This window comes from Vigna umbellata, chromosome 4 (assembly GCF_029865625.1).
Source record: "Vigna umbellata cultivar VRB3 chromosome 4, Vumbellata_1.0, whole genome shotgun sequence".
NCBI classification, from domain to species: domain Eukaryota; kingdom Viridiplantae; phylum Streptophyta; class Magnoliopsida; order Fabales; family Fabaceae; genus Vigna; species Vigna umbellata.
The window spans coordinates 15,109,848-15,128,776 of record NC_142168.1 but is presented as its reverse complement, the minus strand read 5'-3'; positions in this window follow the sequence as shown (position 1 = coordinate 15,128,776).

Below are 18,929 nucleotides of genomic sequence, written 5' to 3'. Positions count from 1 at the left end.
AGACTTAAGAAGAATAATTTTTGGGGTTTTGAATGCAAATGCAATAAAAATAAACATGAATGCAATTCGATCAATTGAGGCTAAACACTAGAATGGATGGATGAAGTTGAAAATATGAGATGAATATGTTGTTGGGATTTAGATTTCACCAAGTTTACTCTCATGTATATACGAATTCTACTTCTTCATTAATGTCAATGTCACTCTCTAAAATACTTAAAACCCGATTCCTCGGTGAAGAAAGCCTATCCTTAACTATTAGTTCATACAATTCCTAACATTCCTAATAATTAATTTTGAAGAACAAAAGTTTAAGACAACCAGAACTCATACCCTCATTCTTGAGCAATACTGCTTCTGGGAATAATTCTCTGGATCATGAATTTTATGATACCTTCCGGTACTCATGCAAGTCAAACATCATGCTAAAGAATGAGTTAAATGAAGAAAACATTACACAAAGAAGAATTACCTTAACAATTAATGAAAGAAGCATATAAAATCAAGAATCAATTCAATACATGAGAGTTTACAAAGGTTACACCATCCCCACCAACAAATAGAGTTAAGTTCCCCATCATCATGGAGAAACTAGATCAATAATGAAAGAAGAAAGAGATAGAAAAACCCTAGAAAGAGAAGAGGAGAGCTGTCACATCCCCAAATCTACCCTCAAGGAACAAGAGAGCTGCCACATCCCCAAATCTACCTCCAAGGGTTGAAATGTGTGTTTCTGTGTGATGAGTCACCATTCTTCACTATACACTTAGCTTTCCGCACCATATTTTGATAGTGAATTGTGTTTAATTCTCCATTTTTATCTCATTTTCACTATTTAGGCTTAATTTCAAGAATAATTCTTATTTTAATTAATTTAAATTATTTGGGCTTAATTATTTTTGAATCCTTTTGTACAGGACAATCACTATACACTTAGCTTTTCGCACCATATTTTGATAGTGAATTGTGTTTAATTCTCCATTTTTATCTCATTTTCACTATTTGGGCTTAATTTCAAGAATAATTCTTATTTTAATTAATTTGAATTATTTGGGCTTAATTATTTTTGAATCCTTTTGTACAGGACACCCGTTGGCTTCACTGAGGGGTGAAAGTGCAGCTGAGGGGAAAATTGACTACGCGCTGGTACCGCTGAGCGGTGGTCTTTTGGGCTTAGGCCCACTTTTCTGTAATATTTCGAATAGTATATAAGCTTTAGGACTTCCTAGGGTTTGTATCTTTGGCTGAGACGAAGCAAACACTCACTTTTCCACCCCTTGGAGGAAGATCTTGGACGCTGAGGCTACCTACTCATCTTTCTAGGGTTCTATCTTTCATTCTTTCATTATTGTTCATCTAGTTTCACCATGAATATGGTGAATTAAACCTTGTATTGTTGTTGGGGAATCAATGTAATCTTGTGAAACTCTCATATATGGAATTTGGGTTTAAACATCTTATTTGAGATACCTGCTTTCTTTCATCATTAGTTAGAGTTTTTCCTCTTTGCTCAAAGCATGCATTGTTTAACTCATTCGATGTCATGATTATTGGTTTTGTCGATATGGGAACGTACGGGGAAATCTAGATTCGGGGAAATTCTCCCAATTGCATATTGCCTAGACATAGGGATATGAGGGTTGGTTGCCTTTAAGCTTCTGTGCTTCAGAATTAATTATTAGGGATGCTAGGAATTGTATGAACTCGTAATTAAGGATAGACCTTCTTGCAAGGTGATTTAGAGAGTGGCATTAGCATTGATGAAAAGAATGACGAATTCCTAAAAGTATATGAGAGTGGATAAGATGAAATTGATAACCCCAACAACATACTCATCCATCTAATTCGTTCAAGTGTTTGTGTTCCTCTTTTCCATTGATTAAACTCATGCATACATGTTTAAATATTGTTCTTTGCATTTGAAACCTATAATCAATTGTTCATAAGTCTTAAATAATCAACAAATCATATAACTAACTAGGCCGTGAGTCCTTTGGGAGAACGATACTTGGTCTTACCGAGTTTATTACTTGATACGATTCGGTCATACTTGCCGAGGGTTAAACAAGTTTTTGGCCCTGTTTTTCGGTGTTCATAAATTTGTCATCAAGTTTTTGGCGCCGCTGCCGATGACTCGTGGTTTAACTAGTTTATTTGTGTGATTATTGATTATCTTTGACTTGAATTTTGAAATTTGAATTTTTGTTTTTATTTTCTGTTTTTATTTTTCGATTTTTATTTTATTTTAGTTATTTTATTTATTTTATTTTATTTTATTTTATTTTATTTTCTGTTTTTATTTTTTTCGGTTATTGTTTTATTTTATTTTATTTTTGATTTTTATTTTTCCTGTTTTTTGTTTTTATTTTTTGTTTTTATTTTTTTTGTTTTTTTTATCTTCTTATCTCTGATTTTATATCTTCTTCTCTATGTTTTTGTGCTAACAAATTTTTCTAGGGACTTGTTTTCTTGTGTATGCAGGAAGTAATTCGAACTGGAAGCAAGAAAAGCTCGGAACCTCTTCTTGAAGGCTTAGACGAAAGTAGACGGAGGAGAAGAATCCGTACATCTAGAGAACTTTTTCCTCCTCCGGAAGATCTCTTACAACCATCACCACAAGGTTCTTACCATAACACTGAGGAGATGGAGAATAATAATGCCAGAAGAACTCTTGCAGATTACACTAATGTAGCTGGACCTCAACATTTCAATAGCATAGCAAGACTAAGGGTCAATGCAGCTAATATGGAGGTGAAACCGGCATTAATCCAACTGGTTAAGAGTAACCAATATAATGGGTTGTCTCACGAAAGCCCATATGAACACCTGACAACTTTTAATGAGATTTGCAACACAGTAAAGATAAATGGGGTACCTGACGAAGCAATCAAACTTAGCCTGTTTCTATTCTCATTAGGAGGCAACGCTAAGCTTTGGTTGAACTCTTTTCCAGAAGGAAGCTTTACAGAGTGGGAAGCAGTGGTGACCAAGTTCTTGAACAAATACTTTCCACAGTCCAAGGTAAATAAAGGAAAGCAAGAGATTTCATCATTCAGGCAAGGCATGGAGGAATCACTAGGTCATGCATGGGACAGATATAAAAGCCTATTAAGAAAGACTCCCACACATGGATTTGACGAAGTGGAAGTAGTCCTAATCTTCCTTGGAGGTCTTGGTTCACAAACCAAGATGATGCTTGACTCCTCAGTTGGAGGAAATATCAAATGGAAAACTCCAGAGGAAGCTACAAAAATAATTGAAAACATGGGCACTAATGATAATAAGCTGAACAGTGAAAGAGGAGCTCCTATTCAACAAAAAGGAGTTCTACAGTTACAAACCAATGATGCCTTGCTAGCATAGAACAAGATACTAACTCAACAGTTGGAGACTCTCACAAAAACACTTGCACAACTGCCAAAAGAGTTAAACACTATTGCACAGGTTCAACCACAATTGTGTGAATTATGTGGGGGTGACCATATCAATGGTCAATGCGCCTTTCCAGCATAAGCTTTAGAGGATGTTAACTTCATGGCCAATCAATTTCCATACCGTTAGGGGAATTTCAATCAAGGGTGGAAACCACACCCAAGCATTGGTCAAGGACAAAGTGGGCAAGCTGGACAAACTGGGCAATTTAACAAGCAATAGCAACAACCAACCTTATGGCAACAAATTTCTATACTTAATGAAAGATCAATAAGGACTGAATCTTCTCAAAAGAGCACTGAAGCTGCTATTAAGAACTTGGAGATTCAAATCGGTCAGATTACTAAGCAGTTGGAGGAAAGGTCTGACAATAATTTTGGGGCTAATACTGAGGTTAACCCCAGGGAAGAATGTAAAGTGTTGGAGAGTACAAATGTTGAAACAATTGAGTTAGATAGAGAGAAAGAAAAAGAAGAGAGAGAAAAGATAGAAAAAGAAAAAGAAGAGAGAAAAGAAAAAGGAAAGAGAAGAGAGATAAAGAGTGAAGATATTCTTCCTTTTCCAATAAATCTTGAGAAACAATTTGATTTTGTAGAATTATTCAATATGGTGGATAATGATGTACCTTGGAAGGAGATATTACAACATATTGCAATTTATACAAAACCTGAGGACGAAGTGTCTACAAAGAAAAGACGTAGAGATCATGACACAAAGGAGTATAAAGCTGTTAAAAAGGAGCCATTCCCTCCAAAAGAAAAAGATCTAGGAGGTTTCTCCATTCCATGCACAATAAGGGAAAACAAGGATAAAGAAGGCTTTACTTGATTTAGGATCAAGTGTTAACTTGATACCTTATTCTTTACTTGCGCAGATTGGTGATATTGATGTGAAGCCTATAAAGGTTAAATTAGTAATGGCAGATGGATCCTCAAAGAAACCCTATGGAATAGTAGAGGATATTATAGTTGGTGTAGGCAAACTACAGTTCTTGGTGGACTTTGTGGTGATGGAGATGGAGACTGAAAAGATACCCATTATTCTCGGAAGGTCGTTTATGAAAACGACCAAAGCCATCATTGATGTTGATGAAGGTGTAGTGGTGCTCCAAGACCGAGAAGAAAGAGTTGTTGTAGATGTCTTCAAAGAAGAGAGGCAGATGCAGGAGGAAGAAGCTAGTCATAAAGCTGCATATCAAGATGTACTCATGACTAGCCCTAAAGATGAAAAGCCAAAGGTCAAAGGTAAACATTGTTTGTTGTTTTAGGTACAGGAAGAAGAAAAGATTGGAAGAGGAAGAAAGGTCCATGAAAGAATGACTCCAACTTGGTAAACCGGTGAGACTCAAAAACAAGTTGTGGGTTGTGAAAGATTACATAGAAAATGAGATGATAGAGATAGAGTCTCCTCATTCTAGAAGAGTCAGAAAAGTGGACCGGAAGCAGTTGATGAGTTGGTGTGATATGAACATCAACCATGAAGAATGAACTTGAGCTTTATTGGGTCAAGCTAATGACGTTGAAAGAGCGCTTGCTGGAAGGCATTCCAGTAATTTGAGGACAATTGTTCTTTTGATTTTATTTTGGTTTTGTAAATTTTTATCAGTTTGGACATTACTTCTGTAAATTTTTTGGGCATAGCATCTACTGAAGGATGCGAGGTGGTTAAGTATCTACTAAAAGATACTAGCTTGATTACACCTACTGATGGGTGTTGGTAAGAAAGATGGGTGTTGGTGGATTCTGGGTCAGGCTCGTGACGTTAAACAAGCGCTACCTAAGAGGCAACCCAGTTGATTGATTATATTTTTGTTTGTTCTACTTTAGTTGTATGATAGGGATTTGCATGAGTGATCTGAGAATTGAATTGCAGGGAGCAAGTGAGGGGCATGAGTAGGAGGCACCTAGGTTAAGCTAGGAAGAAGAAAAGCATATCACGAAAGTGCCGCTGAGCGGCAAATTGCAGCTGAGCGGTGGTATCGCAAAATGGACTTAGGTTGCACCTTAGCAGAACCCGAGCCCATTAGGGTATTTTTATACCCTAAGTTACGCTTTGGCCTCTATTTTCAGATTCTTCTCTACACACACACTCATAAGCACTTTTCCAAAGGTTCTCTACATTTTTCCATCCATTCCTCTTTAGAAAATCTCCCTTCTACTCACTTTCTCACTAGTTTTTCATCTAAGTTTGGGATTGGGAGAGAGCATCATTGATGGGGCTGAGTTTTTCAAAGCACTAGTGATGGAAACCCATTTAGGGCATTCCATTCAAAGGAGTATCAACTTAAGCTAAGACTAAGAAATGGAAGTGAAGAAGGATTGTTAAAGACTCTTTCTTAATTTTCTTTCTCTAAGTCTTAGTAGAATTTCTTTAATATGTTTATATGTGTTTTGTAGGGTCTAATAAAGCTAGGAGATCATGAAACAACCAGCCAAGGAGTTGTTTAGCCAAGAGAAGCAAAGGAGTAAAAGGCATAATTTTGCACCATATGAAGCCTGACGTGCATCCAGCACCAGCTGTGATCTTCCACGTGCATCCAACACCTTTCATGTGCAACTAGCAGGTTTAGAAACGTTTCAGCAGATTCAAGAGATCTCCACATGGCTCTTCATGTTTTCTTCACACTTGCATAGCTGGGCACTTGCTCCATGGCATCATAGTTAACGTTAGCTAAATAGGCGTGAACCAGGAGCTTTATTTCTCCTTTAAATAGCTTGCTCCATTGCTTGTAACCTTTACCTTTGATTTGAATGAAGAATTGTTTTCTATTGATGCTGTCCAGAACTTTCTTCTTATTGAAGGTCACCAAGAGAGAGCCTGAGAGTTTCCTCTAGCCTCTCTCCCTAGCTAGGCTTCCATTCCTAGCATTCCTCTACACATTCCGTATCATATTTCAGCACCTAAACCACTTCCCTCATTCCATTTTCTCCATCACCGATTCATCTGTTTTCTTCACTGCATCACTGTTTGATTCAATCCTCCTTTGCCTCAACCTTATCTTCATCACTGAATCATCCACTCTCCTTTAATCCAGTCACCGAACACTGTTTGAAGAGTGGGTTCCAGAGTTTATGCTTCCTTTGGTCATAATCATCATAATTCATCTTCTTCCACTGCAACAAAATGATGTTCATCCTCCTTTCCAGTTCAGATTCCAGAAGTTCCTAGGAGAAGTTCCGTTGATTCCATCTTGCACCAGAATCAGCTGGATCCTTCTTCCATCAAGTGGTATCTAGAGCTCTGGTTGTCCACGCAAACCATAGCTAAGTGCCTTTCCATTCTGTTGTTTAATTCCAGTCCACTTTGTGCTATTTCTGTTTCTGTTTTCAGTCCAGTTTTTGCTGTTTTCAATTCTGTATTGCCTTTCAAGTCATTCAATTTTAGTTTCCTTTGTGTGCTTATATTTTCCTTTCATTTTAATTGGTGAAACCTTCTTGTTTGGGTCATTTCTAGCTTTACATTTCAATTCTGTATTGTTTTAAGTCTTGTGCATTTTACTGTTGCAGTATTATTTCTGTCTCTGTTCAGTTTTCTTTTCTGCTGGATTATTTCGTTTTAATTGATTTGCAAGTGCTAAACAAGCTGTATATATACCAAATAAGGAAATGGGGACTTGATCTAGCCTGGGTTATACAAGCTGAAGAATCAAAAATGCAAATCTGATTTGTTTTCCATTTTGAATTCTGATACAGAATTTAAATCTGGTGCTAAATTTCTAAAACTGTTTCAGTGGTTTTCTTTTGATTCTGGAAGCTTGGTACAACATTGTGTGATGTTGTTGAATGTGTCTTAAGGTATAGCAAACCAAAACAAGCACTAAAATGCAATATGCATAGTGTGATTGCTCAAAATCCTTAACCATTCACCATTTCAGCTTGAACTTCTAGCTTTTCACCGTGCTAATATACTTGATTTGGTCTAATCTGAGTTTGGTCATGTTAAGCATATTAAATCTAGCTTAGATCTGTGTTTTTACACTTCTTAGAGTCATTTCCTTTGTTGTCCAGTTTTTGAATCCATGAAAAACTAAAAGTGGTTGGTTAATTGATGGTTTTTGCTGCATAATTTGGCCATAGCAAGGGTGATTTTCGAATCCTGCTGTTTCTGTGCTTTTGGAAAGCTTGAGCAAGTCTAAATGGATGTTTGAAAGTTGTTAATACTGCTCATTTGGTCAAAAATGAATTTATATGCAGATTGGATATTTAAACCATCATTTTTGAGTTAAAAATGGAAGTGAATCAGTGATTCTGAATATTAATCATTGTTTCAGCTGTTTAAGAGTTTAAACATGTTTAATATCACCAAGAAAAGCTGTTTGAACACATTCATCAAAGTTTTTGAATCACTACCACTCATTTTGGGTTGCAAAACCACCATTTTAGTTTATTTTTCTAGTGCAGTTTCTGTTTTTCCAGCCACTGTTTTGGTAATTTTAGTGTAAAATTAATTGCTGGATTGTGAAAAAGCTGGTTCAATGTTTAAAAATGAAAATACATGATCAAAAGAAGAAGTATCAAGTGTTAAAAAGCTGTTAGAACCAACCAATCCAGATTACAAGCCCTGAAAAATCAAAGACACAAAATCTGAAATTCATTGGGGCATTTTATCAAACACTTCTGAAAATTATCAAACAGTTTGCATTTGGAATGATTTTTGAACTGTGCTTGTGTTTTTCTTGCTTTATTGGTCTACTCTAGAGCTTTGTTAGGATCTATTTGTAGTGCCTCCTTTATTAATAGCCTTAATTGCTTGTTTGTCTTTAAATTGAAAATCTGGTTTTGTCCATAATAAGTCAGTTCTGTTCCAGCCTTACTTTTTGATTTCTGGTGCTGTTTAGATGCTTATTGGTGCAAATTTTGTGCTAGGGTGATTGCTCATGCTAGTGGTAGCATCTTGAGGGGTGGAAACGCATATAGCTCTTGATCCAAGTGCCTCCACAACAAGGAAAAATAGCTTCCTGAAACACCATTCTACAGTGAGAAAAAGAGTAAAATTTTGGGAACTCCACTAGCCAAATTTTGAGACACAAGCCAAACAGTTGAGTGATGGTGAGATTTAGTGTATATCATCCAAAAGAAATTTGTCAGTGGAGTGAAAATACCCTGAAACCGTTCAAAAAGTGAGATTTGAGTGGATGCACATGAAGCCAAAATACTTGGCCGAGAGGAAAATCCCGTTTTAGCTTCCAATGCTGAAAAGTCCAATTTCTTAAATCTGATTTGTGCTATTCAATATGTCTACACAGTTTTTGTTTTGAAAAGGCAATGCCAATGATAAAAAAGATTTTTGAAACACCTTTTTGAACTGGTTTTTCCAATTGAAGGTGCAAATTTCAGTCTATCCAAACTGCTCAAAACAGATTTCATAACACTTGACCAATTGGGTTTTCTGGTTTTACTGGTGCTGCTATATATTTTGACCAGCTTGGTTCATTATTGGTGATCAATTAGAACAAACAATTTTCTCATTTCAAGTTGATTGACACTAATGAACTGAGTCTTTTGCTGCTTGAGTAAACTTGATTTTGGAAAGCTGTAGTATATTTGCTGGTTATGGTGTGTAACAGTGAGGTTTCTTTGAACTGAAAGGAGAAAGCAGAACAGATTGAACCTTCAACACTTGGAACAGTTGAACAACGTCTGCTTAAAGTGCAGTTTCATATGACCATTGAACTAGGCAATGTGCAGGTCATCAAGCCTCCATTTGGGTGCCTTCTAGTAGCAGAATACAGTTGTTCAGACGCAGAATACAGTTGTCCAAAAGCCTCAATGTGATCACGTTAATCATTTTCTGCAGAAGTGGACCAAATTAGCATAGTGGCAGCAACAATTTTATTTCTTTTGTAGTTACTTTGAGTCATTTGATTTGTAATGTTCCTATTTTAGATCTCTTTCAACTTTCATTGTAAAAGGCCAATTAAGACCAAGTACTTGGAAGGGTCCTTGGTGCTTGATGGACAAATTTATGAACACCAAAATATGATGTCACAAACTTGTTTTTCAATAGGCAAGTATGACCGAATCGTTCAAGTAATAAACTTGGTAAGACTAAGTATCGTTCTTCCCAAAGGACTCACGGCCTAGTTTAGTTATGTGGTTTCTTGATTAGCTAAGACTTAAAGACGAAAATTAAATATGTATGCATGAAGTTTTGATCAATGGCAAAAAGCAAAAGATAAACACTTTCAATGAAATTTATGTATGAATATGTTGTTGGGGGTCAATTTCATCTTATCCACTCTCATATATTTTAGGAATTCAACATTCAAATCATCATTGTTAATGCCACTCTCTAAAGTACCTTTCAAGAAGGCTTCTCCCTAATCACGAGTTCATACAATTCCTAGCATTCCTAATGATCAGTTCATAAGTGCAGGAGCTTAACGACAACCAATATCATATTGGGAGAAATTCCCCGGATCTAGACTTCCCCGTACGCGCCCGTATCGACAAAACCAATAATCATGCATCAAATGAGTTAAACAATGCAAGCATTACGCAAAGAGGAAAAACCCTAACTAATGATGAAAGAAAGCATAGATCTTAATTAAAAGATGTAAAAACAGATTCCATATATGAGAGCTTCAAAAGATTACATTGATTCCCCAACAAACATACAGAGTTTAGTTCACCATATTCATGGTGAACCTAGATGAATTACAATGAAAGAATGAAAAATAAAACCCTAAAAAGGTGAAGAGGAAGCCTCAGCATCCAAGATCCTCCTTCAAAGGGGTGGAAGAGAGAGTGTTTGCTTCGTTCCAGCCAAAGATACCTAACCCTAGGAAACCCTAAAGCTTATATATTATTCGTAAATTACAGAAAATTAGGTCCAAGCCCATTAAAGTGCCGCTCAGCGGTAAAATACCGCTCAGCGGTAAGTGCGTGTCACGGTTCTTCCCCTCAGCGGCCATTTTGCCCCTCAACGGTCCTCCCGTAAGCTCTTGAGTGCCGCTCAGCGGTAAACTGCCGCTGAGCGGTGACTTCGGCTTCTCCTTTTGCACTTTTTGATGTCTTTTCTGATTCCATATCTCTCCTTCTTCACTTCTTTCACCAAATTCACCTTAAAACCTGCACAAAAACACTGAAATCAAGCATAAACTTGTCCAGCTCTCTTATTTATGAAAATATGAAGAAAACCATGATTTCAAGCTAGTTTCTAAGTATAAAGGTTGCTTTTAGTATCAATTTTAAGCATGAAAATAACAGTTTTTCAACTGTTATCACAACCCCAAACTTAGAACTTTGCTTGTCCTCAAGCAAACAAGATGTAACTCCATCTTCAACCAATTCATATGATGGTTCACTTCATTCAAAAATCTTCTTTTCAAGATAAGTAAAAACATCAATCAAACTTATGATCAAGATTTCAATCAAGATGTGCACATGCTTTAGTGTTTCACTAAATCAGTTAATACCCAACAAATGCTCTTTTTCATGAATGACCAATCAATTAAGCATGGATGTTCATGTGCTAATGGAATATTTCCTCACTAGGTAAAGTATTTCACTCGACACACAAGTGTATAAAAGGTGATCACTCATTCACTCTACTATCACAATGTCACATGAATCAACTTTGCCTTTCATTTTATCACAATCAAAAACATTCACAAGCATGCATCATCACAAGGACTTTTCAATGGCTTATAATGTGGCTGGGCTAACAAGAAAATTGGTTTTTCTGGATCACAAAATCCTTGAGTTAAGAGAATCATAACAACACAATTATTCTTATTCATTCCCAACTTTCTTTTGCCTTTGCATTGAGCTTTGCTTCTTTTTCTTTTCTTTTCTTTTTCTTTGCATATTCTTACTTTTTAGCTCTTAGCTCAATGCTTTTCATGTTTTCCCAACAACCCCAAACTTGAACATTTAACAATATCAAACAAGATCTTCTACTTAACTCAAGGTAAAGATTTTCAATCAAGGGTTTCAGTGTATGTTCAAGGCTAAAGGTTCAAAAGGATAGAACACAAAGTGTTCTCTTTTAGTGGGCTAATTTTACGAATTTGGCCAATAAAAAGGTTTCCAACAAACGGCCTTGATCATATGATGCAAAACAAGCAATTGATTCAATCATAGAAAACCTGGGCAAAATCATTCATGCTTTCAAAGTAATAGCATTCAACAATAACAACTCTGGAGCTCAAAACCTCACATATAATCTCATTCACATTTGACATACACATCCTGCTTAATTTCACAATCACAATCACAATCATAATATCATGCATTTGTTCACAAAGCTTGTGAATCACCTGTATAAGCAATTTAATGTGCACATCATCTCAACATCAATCAATCAATAAGCATCATTCAGTATTACTCATAACACAATCATAGTTAATAGCAAACCATCATCAAACCAGGTGTTCAATAGAGTACATCAAACCCTAATTTAAAAACAAAAACAAATAAGTTCAGAAAACTTAAACCACAAAAGCATAATCATATGATAGCATTTATCAGTAAATGCTATCTCAGCTCCTCATCAGTCTGAGCTGTCCTCTGTATCTTCTTCTTCTTCCTCATCTTCAGCATCTTCAAATGCATCATCATCATTAGCTTCATCTTCTTCCATCTCTTTAGTTGAAGCTTCAGCTGCTCCAGCTCCTCCTCCATGCACTGGTTCCTCTGGCCAAGCTACCACATTATGGAATTCATCCATAGTCCACCTGTGGGCTGGAGGTGTATCATACATCCCCACAATCATCTGAGCAGTAGCCACCTGCCCTCTGTGAATGGACTGCAACTGAGCACCTATAAGAGACATATACATGTCCCTCATCTGGAATGGTTCTGCTTCATGTGTCTCAGCAGATGTCTGGCTCTGTGCTGGCCCTCTCTCTCTACGAGCACGGCGTGGTGGAACTGGTTGAGCTGCTTCCTCACTTCCACAGTACTGCCTGTAATAAGCCTCATCAATAGCTTTTCTTGGCCTCTCAAATGGTGGAGCAGAAGTGTCCACCCCAGCTATCTTGCAAAGGTGAGTGATCAAGGAGGGATGTCCTAGTGGTGCTTTGTTGTTTGAGGTATTGGCGCATACACTAATCTCATCAGCTATCACCTGCCCAATATTAACATTTAAGTTTTTGATAGCACAGTAGATGAATAGTGCCCTGCTGAGAGTAATATCTGACACATGTGAACATGGCTGAATGTTGGCATGAGAAAACGCCATCCAATACTTTGCAAGAGGAGTCAAATCCGTCCTCCTAATGTTAACCACTGAGCCAGATCGATTCCTTTGGAAGTGTCCTCCAGGTATACACAGTACTCTCTCCACATCCTCAAAATCAGCACCTTCCTCCATGCAAAGAGCAAACTGGCACTGCTCACCAGCCCATACAGTGTCCAGGAAGTTATTAATAGAATCAGGATCATACGTGATAGCATGGCCTCTGACATAGCCCAAATAATTCTCAGCTGGATAATCACCAATCTTCTTTGGATTGGTGTAAAATTCCTTTACCGCAGCTATGTTGGCAGGTGCAGGATAAATGGCTAGCTTTCCCTAGTCATTCCCTAAAACTTGCTCTCCAAATTGAGGAGCAAAGTTAGGTATCATTCCAACCTTTCTCTCCATCAGAAGTCTCCTGTCCTGAACCACTTTAAAGTGCTTCTCATGTTTCCTAGAGAGGAACCTGCTAGAGTGAGGTTGCTCTGGTTCCTTTTCCTTTCTCTTGGTTGCCATGGTTTTCAATCTTTTTCCTGAAGAGGATGCCATTCCTACATTCAAAACACAAATACAAAACCACAGAACATGATGTTAATCATTAGTAAAACACAGAACATAACTCCTTTCGAAGCTAAACCACCGCTGAGGGCCAGAATTTCCCCTCAGCGCCACCAGTGCCGCATTCCAACACGCAAAAATTCAGAAAAACCAAATCTGGCAGAGCGCCGCTCAGCGGCAATTTACCCCTCAGCGGTAACTCTGCAGATTTTTGAAAATCTTGTTTTAAAGCTGTCCTAACTCCACCCAAATGCAATTTTCAGTTTTCCAGTTCATAATCATGCAGTTTAATCGGTTCAAATATCAAATATATCATCAATTCATGCTTAGAAATCAAAACCCCTAAATATTCATGCTTTGACAATCACATTCAAATTCAAGAACCCTAGAATGAACAAAAAGCATTTTACTTACTTGGGTGGAGATACTAGATGCAATAAGAATGCTTCCAAGCTAGAATGCTCTGTTCCAACCCCAAACTTGAATGAAACACTAGTGAACAAGTGAGTGGAAGAGAAATTTTCCAAAGGAAAGAATAAAAAGATGTGGAAAACCTTGGAGAAGGTATGTGGGAGTGTTTGTGCAGAGAAAAATCTGAAAGTGTGAGCAAGTGCGCAGCTTAGGGTTTAAAAGTACCCTAATGGGCTCGGGTCCCGCTAAGGGGAACTTAAAACCCATTCTGCGAGAGTACCGCTCAGCGGTAAATTACCGCTCAACGGCACTTTCGTGATGTGTCTTCTCCTTCTTTTCTTAACCTACGTGCCTCCCATACATGCCCCTCACTGGTTCCCTGCAATTCAATGTTAAAAATGCTTATGCAAACCCTAACTAAAATAAACAAACAGAAATATTCAATCAACTGGGTTGCCTCCCAGGTAGCGCTTGTTTAACGTCACGAGCCTGACCCAAAATCCACCAACACCCATCAGTAGGTGTTAAATTTTCTTACCAACACCCATCAGTAGGTGTTACAAACATAGTATCCTTCAGTAGATACTTAACCACCTTAGCATCCTTCAGTAGATGCTATTTCCAACAAAATAATTACAAAAATAATGTTCACAAATTAAAAATTACAAAAACCAAATCAAAAGTCTTTAAATCCACTGGGTGGCCTCCCAGCAAGCGCTCTTTTAACGTCATTATCTTGACCCAATAAAGTTCAAGTTCCATCTTCTTTATAGTTGATGTTGTCATTCCACCAACTCCTCAACTGTTTCCTTTGTACTGTCTTGGTTCTTCTAGAATATGGAGACTCTATCTCTATCATCTCCTTCTCTTTAAAGCCCTTTACAACCCACAACTTGTTCTTGATTCTTACAGGTGTGCCAAGTTGGAGTCTTCTTTTCTCCCAGTCACTAGGAATTTCTTCTCCTCTTCCAGTCTCTTCTTCCTTGGGTACCTGAAACAACAAACAATGGTTACTTGCAACCTTGAGATTTTCATCTTTATGGCTAGTCATGGGTGCATCTCGAAATGCAGCTTTATAACTAGCCTCTTCCTCCTTTGCTTGCGTCTCATCTTTGAAGACGTCTACCACCACTCTCTCCTCTCTGTCCTGGAGCACCACTATACCTTCATTTACATCAATGATAGCCCTGGCCGTTTTCATAAACGGTCTTCCAAGTATGATAGGTATCTTCTCTGTCTCCATCTTCATCACCACAAAGTCTGCCAAGAACTGAAGTTTGCCAACACAAACTATAATGTCCTCTACAATCCCACATGGCTCCTTTGAAGATCCATCGGCCATTACTATTTTAACCTTTGCAGGTTTCACTTTAACATTGCCGATTTGCTCCAGTAAAGAGTAAGGTATCAAGTTAACACTTGAACCTAAATCAAGGAGAGCTTTCTTTACCTTTTTCTTCCCTATGGTACAAGGGATAGAAAAACTGCCTGGATCTGATGCTTTAGGAGGGAATGACTCTTTTTTAACAGTTATACATTTCTTTGCTTCATCACCTCTACGTCTTTTCTTTGTAGAGATGTTCTCATCAGATTTTGTGTAAACTGTGATTTTCTGTAGAATCTGCTCCCAAGGTGCATTATTATCCAACATCTTGAATAATTCTGTGAAATCCAATTGTTTCTCTTGATTTATTGGAAAAGGAAAAGTATTTTTGCTCTCTATTTCTCTTCTTTCTTCTGTTTCTCCTTCTTCTAACTCAATTATCTCTTCATTCACACTCTTTACCACCTTGCACTCTTCTCTGGGGTTAACCTCAGTATTAGCCCCAAAATTTCTATTTGGTCTTTCTTCCAATTGCTTGGTAATTTGACCCATTTGAATCTCCAAATTTTTTATAGCAGCTTCAGTGCTCTTTTGAGAAGATTCAGTTTTCTGTATGAATTGCTGAAGAGTTTCTTCCAACCTTGTTGATCTTTCATTAAGCATGGATAACTGTTGCCAAAAGGTTGGTTGCTGCTGCTGCTTATTATATTGATTAGCTTGCCCAGTTTGTCCTTGACCAATGCTTGGATGTGGTTTCCACCCTTGATTGTAAGTCCCTTGACGGTATGGAAATTGATTAGCCATGAAATTAACATCCTCCACGACTTCCACTGGAAAAACACATTGACCATTGATATGGTCACCTCCACATAATTCGCACAACTAGGTTTGTACTTGTGCAGCAGTTTTTAACTCTTTAGGTAATTGTGCAAGAGTTTTAGTCAGAGTCTCCAGCTGTTGAGTTAGAATTTTATTTTGAGCTAGCAAGGCATCATGTGTCTGTAATTGAAGAACCCCTTTTTGTTGCATAGGAGCTCCTCTCTCACTGTGCAGCTCATTATCACTAGTAGCCATGTTGTCAATGATTTCTATAGCTTCCTCTGGAGTTTTCCATTTGATATTTCCTCCTGCTGAGGCGTCAAGCATCATCTTGGTTTGTGAACCAAGACCTCCAAGGAAAGTTAAGACTACTTCCTGTTCTTCAAAGCCATGCGTGGGTGTTTTTCTTAGTAGACTTTTGTATCTATCGCATGCATGCCCCAGTGATTCTTCCATGCCCTGCTTAAATGAAGATATCTCTTGCTTGCCTTTTGTCACCTTTGATTGTGGAAAATACTTGTTCAAAAACTTTGTTACCACTGCTTCCCACTCTGTGAAACTTCCTTCTGGGAAAGAATTCAACCAAAGCTTAGCATTGCCTCCCAATGAGAAAGGAAACAAACTAAGTTTGATCGCTTCATCTGGCACCCCATTAATTTTGACTATGTTGCAAATTTCATTGAATGTAGTAAGGTGCTCATATGGGCTTTCATGAGATAACCCATTAAATTGATTACTTTTCACCAGTTGGATCAGTGCTGGTTTGACCTCCATGTTGGCTGGATTGACTCTAGGTCTAGCTATGCTGTTAAAGTGCTGAGGTCCAGCTATATTGGTGTAATCAGCAAGAGTTCTTCTGACATTGTTATTCTCCATATTTTCTGTGCTATTGTCAGAACCTTGTGGTGATGGTTGTAATAGAGTTTTCGGAGGAGGGAAAAGTTCTCTAGATGTTCGGATTCTTCTCCTCCGTCTACTGTCTTCTAATCCTTCAAGCAGAGGTTCTGTTGTTTTCTTGCTCCTAGTTCGAATTGCCTCCTGCATACACAAGAACACAAAACCCTAGAAAAGATTTGGTTAGCACAAAAAGATATAGGAGAAGATAAAAACAGAAAACAAAAAACAAAATAAAATAAAATAAAATAAAAACCGAAAAAATAAAAACAGAAAATAAAAAAAACAGAAATTCAAAATTAAAGTCAAAGATAATCAATAATCACATAAATTAACTAGTTAAACCAGAGTCCCCGGCAGCGGCGCCAAAAACTTGATGGACAAATTTATGAACACCAAAATATGATGTCACAAACTTGTTTTTCAATCGGCAAGTATGATCGAATCGTTCAAGTAATAAACTTGGTAAGACCAAGTATCGTTCTTCCCAAAGGACTCACGACCTAGTTTAGTTATGTGGTTTCTTGATTAGCTAAGACTTAAAGACGAAATATTTGGATTTTTTATGCAAAAGACGAAAATTAAATATGTATGCATGAAGTTTTGATCAATGGCAAAAAGCAAAAGATAAACACTTTCAATGAAATTTATGTATGAATATGTTGTTGGGGGTCAATTTCATCTTATCCACTCTCATATATTTTAGGAATTCAACATTCAAATCATCATTGTTAATGCCACTCTCTAAAGTACCTTTCAAGAAGGCTTCTCCCTAATCACGAGTTCATACAATTCCTAGCATTCCTAATGATCAGTTCATAAGTGCAGGAGCTTAACGACAACCAATATCATATTGGGAGAAATTCCCCGGATCTAGACTTCCCCGTACGCGCCCGTATCGACAAAACCAATAATCATGCATCGAATGAGTTAAACAATGCAAGCATTACGCAAAGAGGAAAAACCCTAACTAATGATGAAAGAAAGCATAGATCTTAATTAAAAGATGTAAAAACAGATTCCATATATGAGAGCTTCAAAAGATTACATTGATTCCCCAACAAACATACAGAGTTTAGTTCACCATATTCATGGTGAACCTAGATGAATTACAATGAAAGAATGAAAGATAAAACCCTAAAAAGGTGAAGAGGAAGCCTCAGCATCCAAGATCCTCCTTCAAAGGGGTGGAAGAGAGAGTGTTTGCTTCGTTCCAGCCAAAGATACCTAACCCTAGGAAACCCTAAAGCTTATATATTATTCGTAAATTACAGAAAATTAGGTCCAAGCCCATTAAAGTGCCGCTCAGCGGTAAAATACCGCTCAGCGGTAAGTGCGTGTCACGGTTCTTCCCCTCAGCGGCCATTTTGCCCCTCAGCGGTCCTCCCGTAAGCTCTTGAGTGCCGCTCAGCGGTAAACTGCCGCTGAGCGGTGACTTCGGCTTCTCCTTTTGCACTTTTTGATGTCTTTTCTGATTCCATATCTCTCCTTCTTCACTTCTTTCACCAAATTCACCTTAAAACCTGCACAAAAACACTGAAATCAAGCATAAACCTGTCCAGCTCTCTTATTTCTGAAAATATGAAGAAAACCATGATTTCAAGCTAGTTTCTAAGTATAAAGGTTGCTTTTAGTATCAATTTTAAGCATGAAAATAACAGTTTTTCAACTGTTATCAATGCCCTATCCAATCTTGGCAATTTTCTTTGCTTGCTTTGATAGTAGACGGTGAGTGTGTCTTGTTAGCCAAAGCTACAAGCCTCACCTAGGATTTCTTTTGTTTCATTTTCATGCTCTAAGATTTTGTTCCATTAGAAGTATAGGTGTTTTATCTTTCATTTAGATTGTTTGAGTCCATTTTTAAATTCAATAGTGAATCTTACTTTGAAAATGGTAAAGTAAGTAGCCTTAGACATTCTGGCTAGGTAAGACTTGGTATTTAAGCGGCCTTTGGCTCACCTCTCTTACCTGGGAATTGTCTCTAGGTAAAATCTTAAACCTTTTCAAACTAAGAATCCACTTTTGAAATTAAAAAGATGTATGAGGAAATCATGATCACCAAGAGAGGAATAGAAATGAGTGAGCTTAGGAACTTGTTTGCCCAATACATGAAAAATCAAAATAAGTGTGAACAAAAAGAAAGATTGAAGGATGAAAGGTACAGTCAAGCTAGGAAAGATATTCCATTTTTTGGTAAAGACATTAGTGCTTTAACATATTTAGCTTGGGAAAGAAAAATTGATAAAATAGATCTTTTTCTTGCTAGAGATAGTGAATCCTTTGCTCTTAACATATATCTTTCTAGATTAGA